Genomic DNA, 7,723 nt, shown 5'->3' on the forward strand with positions numbered 1-7,723 from the left:
CATATCCACTTGATACTTGTGTGTGCGGCTGGTGACCACTGAGGGAAGCTCATCGGAGGCTAGAAACACGCTGTTCACAAACCTCTTTCTGGCATCTGAATACATGACATGGCCTTTGTCCAACACACGGTTTAGATCTGCTCTGGTAATGAATTCATCCTCGTGTAAGAATGACAGGAAAACCAAACTGTTAGCCATGCATTGCTGATTCCTGTACTTTCCATACTTAGCAGAGGCCTGGCTTCGGGACGCACAGATGCTACTCACTCGTGGACGACTTTCACTGTGTGTAACCTGTACATGAGATGGTCCTGGAGCTTCTCCATCATGCTGCGTTTGCAGAGTTACCTGGGGTTCAGTCTGGATTACCTGCTGTACTTTAGCGTTTGGCACACATGCTGAGGGAACACTTCTCTTTACCATATCTGCATAAGACACCGCGGCTGTCTGGACGCTGTTCTGCACTTCTGGACTGGGAATAGTTGTAACAGACACCTTTACCTGCTCACTGCTCTGAGAAACATTTACCTGTTCTTTCTGCTTTTGCCATCTAAGCTTCTGGGACTGTGACCTTTGACCTTTTCTTGGCATTTTGTGCAAGTACAAACTGGACCTTATATGTATTTATACACAAATGTAAACAAAACTCAACCTGTAAACACTGAAAAACTGATTCCTCAACTTTCTCTTAAATCAGAGATTTATCAGAATTGATGTAAAAGGCTCACTTAAATACAAACTCAATATTTAGTTTAACTTATTTAAAGTTCTTTGAAAACACTTTGGTCTGTTTTATTGTAGCTTTTTCAAAAACTGTATAGTATTACTTCTATTTTTTTTAACCAGACTGGATAACAAATAGGTCTATTCTTCTGTAATGTAATATGCAAAATAAATCTCAATAATCAACCAACAGGCTATAATAAAACTCTTAGCTTTTAAGTAGACTTTGTGTAAATCTTTCAGATATTTAAAATTTAAAGCAAATATAAGGAGCTGTGATGGTGTGGTGATCAGATGACAGGCGATGGGGATTCTTCAGCTGGATGTTCTGCAGCAGTCAGGAAACAGGAAGTCTGGGTTCTCAGGGCAGCCTCTAGATGACAACTGTAACTGAACACTTACACTGAGTGACAAAAAAAGGGTTTGTCCTTCGATAATAATAGTATAAACTTGTAGTCAAATGTTATAACCAACGAAACAGACTTGAAAAATGTTTTTGAATCAAATTTAATATTTATGTGAATATAGGACTCTGAATATATTACAGAATAGTCAGATTATCTTATTACAAATAAACCTTATAAAAAGGTGTATATTTTATATAATGTATCAAAGTAATTGCACCAGTAAGCCAAACTATCAGTGTTTATTCCAAAGTGTAATGTCAAGTTAAAACTACAAATGTAGGGCTGTATAAGTAGTTTCTACTATAAGTTCTACTGTACTGCAATTCTACTACTGTATATTCAACTTTCTAATTGTTATTTTCCAGCAAAATGAATGGAGAGAGAGTTTAATGACAGGAAAGGAGGAGCAGTGAGAGTAGAGATCTCTCAGAATTCTGATTATAGATTGACAAAGTTCTGGTAACTTCAATTGCCAAAAACTTGGATTTTTCAAAACTTGGATTTTTCAAAACTTGGATTTTTCAAAACTTGGATTTTTCAAAACTTGGATTTCTGAAAACTGGGATTTCTGAAAACTGGGATTTCTGAAGACTTAGATTTCTGAAGACTTAGATTTCTGACAACGAGATAGAGTGCTTGGGATAGATTTATACAAGATAGAATGGCTGTCAAATTAGATAGAGCAGTTGGGATAGAGTGATACAAGATAGAATGGCTGTCAAATTAGATAGAGTTGGGAGAGTGATAGGATAGACAGAATTGCTTATAATGATAGAGGGAGAGGGTTTTCTGCAGCAGGTCACCTGTAAGACACAAAAGAACTGGAATTAGTCATATTTCCAATATGCTTGGATTTACCATATTCTTCAGACTATATGGCGCACCTAAAATCCTGTCATTTTCTCAAAAACATACAATGTGCCTAGTGTATCGATTCTGGTTATGCTTACTGACCTCAAATGGGATTTCTGTGGTACACAGCGCTCAAAATTCTGTCAAATATTTTAGTAAGACTTCGGTAAGCTACAAAGCTGCGCTGCTTGATGTATTGTCAGAGCATTATGGCTACCATAGTCAGGACCCTCACAGAGTAATTCGTACGGTGCTTCAACATAACATTACGGTGTGTGTACAAGGACCTGGCACGTGCTAAGAGACATGCTTATGAAGCAGATTTCAAACTGATCAACCCATGAAGAGTTTGATGGATTTGTGGATGAGGAATGAACTGAAAAAGTGAGTGTATTGTTCTGTATTTTATGTGTTACAACTGAACAGTGTTGAGAGTTGTTTGTGAATGACTTGAATAAAGTTTGACTTATCTGACTGTTTGTTTGGCTTAATGTGCCTTAGAAAGAGACTTGTTTATTGACATTATGCCTTATAATCTCAAAAATACAGTAAATGTAGGGCTTTAAATACTAAAGAGTTCTACAGTAAATTATTGTACTGAACAGAATGACAATGTTTAACAAATGATGGTGGAACTGTTATAAGGACATTTTGCATTCTATTAAAACAATAAACTAAGTCTATAAACTCAAACCAAGACGTGCTGCTACAGTAACTTACTGTAAATATTATATGGTCCAAATAAACCCGCACACTGAGGTTACAGCAGACAGTTTCAGGCCTCCTGTTTTAAACACTTTATATCCATTAAACTCAAAATTATTTATTGACTGGCCAAAAAGAACACAAAAACTTTCTCACATTTGCCTAAAAACATCTTGATGATCAGCAAGAGCTGTGCGGACTCACTGTACTAAACTGAATCTTCTAAAGTGAGAGAAGTATTTCAGAAAACACCAGCATTAAAGTCAAACATGGTGCTGTTACTGTGATGGTCCAGAGTTCCTTTACTACTTCAGGACCTACATCAACTCATCAGGTCCTGAGTTTAAGTCTAATCACACTTGGGATGGGCAACTCTGAAATTAAAGTGGACCAAAATCCCCAGTGATGTAAGTCAGTCATTACTATTTACCATAAATGCTTGATGGTAGTTGTTGCTATCAGGGCTTTCACAGCTGGGTATTAGAGAACAGATAGCTCTGGTTTGGTTTCTCTGCTTCATACATGAAATCATCACTTTAAAACTGCTTGTATTTGTATTTATCCAGGTCATCCTTGTTAGAAGATTTGAAACGTGACAAAAAACCATAAACAAAATAAATCTGCAAGGAAGAAAGACATTTCCCAGCACTGCACCTCAGACAAAACCTATACTTACCAGACTTGAGACGATCAGATCAGCAGTCTAGACAAAGGAAACAAAACATCAGATCACTGTTTAATGATTCAGACTGTTGAGCCTCTTCACACACAATCCAATTTACTGTGACATTAAATAACTAGTCAAATCCTCCATTTCTTCAAGCCTTTATGAACTCACTGTAGTCTAAAGAGGGCACAATTTAATTGCAGAGTCGCAGATGGCTTTAACATGTTTAATAAAAACATTCATACTACAGAACTGCAAAGAATAGGCACCAATATTTGTTGGCACAAATGCAGGATATACCAAATATTTTGTACACAGAACTTTTGTGTCTCCAACATTTTCTATCACAAGTCAGTTCTAATAACATGTGAAGAACGACAACATTTAATCGCATTTCAGATTAAAAATGTTGAATACAAATTAATTATTTAAATCAGAAACAACAGAAAATCACAACAACAACAGTGGCACACCATTTTTTTAAATGAGAATTTCTTAAAAATATTACACTAAAAAGTCATTCCATTGTACTTGTTGCTAACAATATTATGTGTTTTGCAGTATATCCCTTTTTGGCAACATTTATATTTAATTTCAAAACATTGGCTTTAATATACCTACTCACAACTGTACTTCTCTTACATTTTAATTATTGCTTAAGTGTTTAAGCTATCACTTACAGTCACTCAGGCAAAATACTTCTAGTGTTTCGACTTCATGCTAATTCATAAGTGGAATGAAAGAGACAATAAAATTGATAGCTGTGGTGCTTTTAAGTGTTTAAGGTACCACCTATACTCACCTAAAAGCACTTTCATAGTTTTGTTTGATACTTAAATCCACAAACATAAGGAGAAATCGAACAACTGCATAAAGATATCTCTGACATTTAACTATGTTTGGACTTGATAAGTCATCAAAAATTAAAATCAGACAAAAATGGGCTATTAAACTTCATTGATATTTTCAGGGGCAGTCAGTGGTCCTGTGTGGGGGCTTTGCTGCTACAGATTCTAAATTCTAACTATTTGTTTTTGCCCATGAGTGAAGGGCAAGATGACACAAATAGCCAAACTACTAGTACTATTAGTACTACTAGTAAATTACTAAACATTACCATTACTGTCTACTTACCAGCAAAGGCAAAACCAAAGATCTGTTCACTCTGTGTAGCAAAAGACAAAGAACAAAAATACAGGATCAGACAACTCCAATCAGCATTACAGTCAATACTTCATCACTCTCTGTATTCAAAAAGCTTCCGGAAACTTCTTTGTTAAACACAGCTGGAATACAAACAACAACTCTCCTCTGTTTTCTTTTTCCGCACCCTAATAAAGATTATCATCTTCATAAAGGTAATATGTAGTTTTATCCATTTGCAATAAGCCACCCAAGTTTCTTAGTCATGTAATGCTCCAAAATTTAGGTTCGATTACTTAACGGAGTAGATATCGTAACCAATGATTTGCAACACCTAGCACAGCACACTTTATCAAATGGTGACGTCACAATTTAAAAGTAGGCAACAATCACAAATGATAGCTTGTATGGAATGTTTGTAGGCTTTAACATTTGAGGTGGCCTGCATTCAAATTCTATTAACACAAAAACAAACAGAGTCTATAAACTTACACCAAGATGTGCTGCTACAATAAATTACTGTAAATATTATATGGTCCAACAAAACCAACACACTGAGGTTAGAGCAGACAGTTTCAGGCCACCTACTTAAAATTTATGCCACATCACATGTTCCTTAATCCCCAAATTCCTCAAATCCCTGTTTCTGTGTGTGCTTACCTGGGACAACACTACATCATAATATCTGGGTACACAGAAACAGGGATTTGAGATCCGTTAACATAAAAGTAAACAATACTATTTCTACATATTTCAGTCACATTTGGGGCATGTTTAATACACAGCCATAAGCACTCCACTAAATCTAGGACGTACTTATAATGACCGATTTAAAGGCCTAATTAAAAATATATATGATTATAATTTCTTTGTAGATCATTTAATCATAAAATACAGAAATGAGTGCTGTGCTATGCTTTTTATTTTTTCACAGTCATCAACAAAATCTTTAATTATAAAAGACTAATTCAAAGAGCAGTTTTCAGACAGTGACTTAATTTAATGAAGGGAAAGAAGCTTTTGAAATCCATGAGGCCCTACTTGAAGACTTAATTGTACCTAAACTGCTGTTCATGAGCTGCTCTAATGTGAAAAAATATGCGCTGCTACAATAACCTACCAACCTCTGTAGGTCTGGAAATGTTTACACAGACTTTTCTAGGATTTGATGACTTTTGATGATCACCAATAGCTGTGCTCACTCACTGCACTACACTGAATCTCCTATGATGAGAAACATTTCCCAGCACTGCACCTCAGACAAACCTTTACTCACCAGACTTGAGACGATCAGATCAGCAGTCTAGAGAAAGGAAACAATACATCAGATCACTGTTTGATGATTCAGACTGTTGAGCCTCTTCACACACAATCCAATTTACTGTGACACAAATTAACTAGTAAAATCCTCAATTACTTTAACCTTTTTTAAGTTTATTGTAGTCTAAAGAGGAGATAATTGAACTGCAGGGTCTCACATGGCTATAGCAAGTGAGACAGGCACCAATATTTGTTGGCACAAGTGCAGGATACACCAAATATTTCCTACACAGAAGCCCTTTTGGCTCCAACATTTTCTACAACAGGTCAGTTCTAATAAAGTGTGAAAAACCAAAACTTTTAATGTCCTTTCAGGTTAAAAACATTAAATACAAAGTAATTCTTTAAATCAGAAGCAACAGAAAACCTCATGTTTTGGTTAGTCTGATATGAATATGCAAATCCTAAAATACATGTAAATATTGATATGTTACAATAACAGAGGTGCAGAATACTTTGTGATTAAAATGAAATGTCTTAAAATATTACACTAAAAATCCCTTTCATTGTACCAGTTGTTAGGAATATTTATGTATGTTGCAATGTCCCTTTTTGGCAACATTTCTATTTAATTTTAAAACACATTATATTCACTAAATAAGTAATAAACTAATTCGACACACTGGCTGTAATTTACCTAACAATTTCCACTCACACCTCTGGTTCTCTTCGTTTTTATTATTGCTTAACTGTTAAAGCTATTACTTATACCGAGTCAGGCAAAATACTTCTACAGTGTTCTGACTTTAATGTAACACATCAGCAGAATTTGACAGACAATATAAATCAATACCTGTGCAGCTCTTAAGTGTTTGAGCAACCACTTATACTGACTCTCCTAAAACACTTTAATTGTTTTGTCTGCTACTTAAATCCACAAACATAAGGAGAAAATGAACACCTGTATAAAGACATCTGACATTTAACTATGTTTGGATTTAATAAGCCATAAGAAATTTAAATCATACATAAATGGGCTATTAAACTTCAGGGACATTTTCAGGGACAGTCAGAGGCCCTGTGTGGGGGCTATGCTGCTACAGGTCACAAATCCTGTGTTTTTGCCAATCAGTAAATGGAAACATATCACAAAAAGTCAAACTACTGTATGTAAGTCGTCAAATGTGCTACGCAATGCCAGGTTTATACTGCTTCAGTTACAATCACTGCTTACTTACCAGCAAAGGCAAAACCAAAGATCTCGTTCACTCTGTGTAACAAAAGACAAAGCACAAAAATACAGAATGAGACAACTCAGATCAGCATCAGAGTCAATACTACATCACTCTGTGTAGTCCAAAAGACTCAGTACACTTCTTTGTTTACCACAGCAACAAACAACTCACCTCTTTTTTCTACACCTTATTAAAGATTACTGTCTTAATTAAGGTAAAATGTGGTTTCATCCATTTGTAATAAGCCACACAAGTTTCTCAGTTATGTGATAGCTCTATTAGTTTGGTGCTATTAGATAACACAGTAGATTTAATAAGCAATGATTTGCTACAGCTAGCACTGCACACTTTATCAAATTCTGACATCACAATTTCAAAGTGTGAGCAATCATAAATGAAAGCTTGGGTGATATATTTGTAGGCTTCAACAATTGAGTTGGTCTGCATTCAAATTCTGCTTCCTAAAAATATTACCACCTGCACACAGTGTCATTTAATATCATTTAATATGCTGTTGTTTTAAATTTCTACATATCATATTAATAATATTAATGGCGCACTGCTGCATTTTATTTATTTGAAGGTGGCCTTTTTTTTATATTTCATTAATTTTTCACAAAGTGAGAAGTTAAACAGAGCTGCAGGTGTAGGTAGGTTTTACTTAAAAAACAACCAACCTGCACAAACAAGTGTTTGTTAAACAGTTCTTAAAATTTAACTAAAAAACTAAA

The 7,723-nt window shown here is 35.2% G+C and overlaps 1 long non-coding RNA gene across 1 annotated transcript; it reads right to left on the minus strand.

The window, feature by feature from the left end:
- Positions 1-1,214: 1,214 nt before the first annotated feature.
- On the minus strand, positions 1,215-7,459 carry LOC120436924. The gene is made up of 3 exons (XR_005610674.1): positions 6,996-7,459; positions 5,774-5,800; positions 1,215-1,933 (listed from the first exon to the last, which is right to left on the minus strand). It is a non-coding gene; the product is annotated as an uncharacterized LOC120436924 (long non-coding RNA).
- Positions 7,460-7,723: the final 264 nt, after the last annotated feature.

This window comes from Oreochromis aureus, unplaced genomic scaffold, assembly GCF_013358895.1.
Source record: "Oreochromis aureus strain Israel breed Guangdong unplaced genomic scaffold, ZZ_aureus HiC_scaffold_356, whole genome shotgun sequence".
NCBI lineage: Eukaryota > Metazoa > Chordata > Actinopteri > Cichliformes > Cichlidae > Oreochromis > Oreochromis aureus.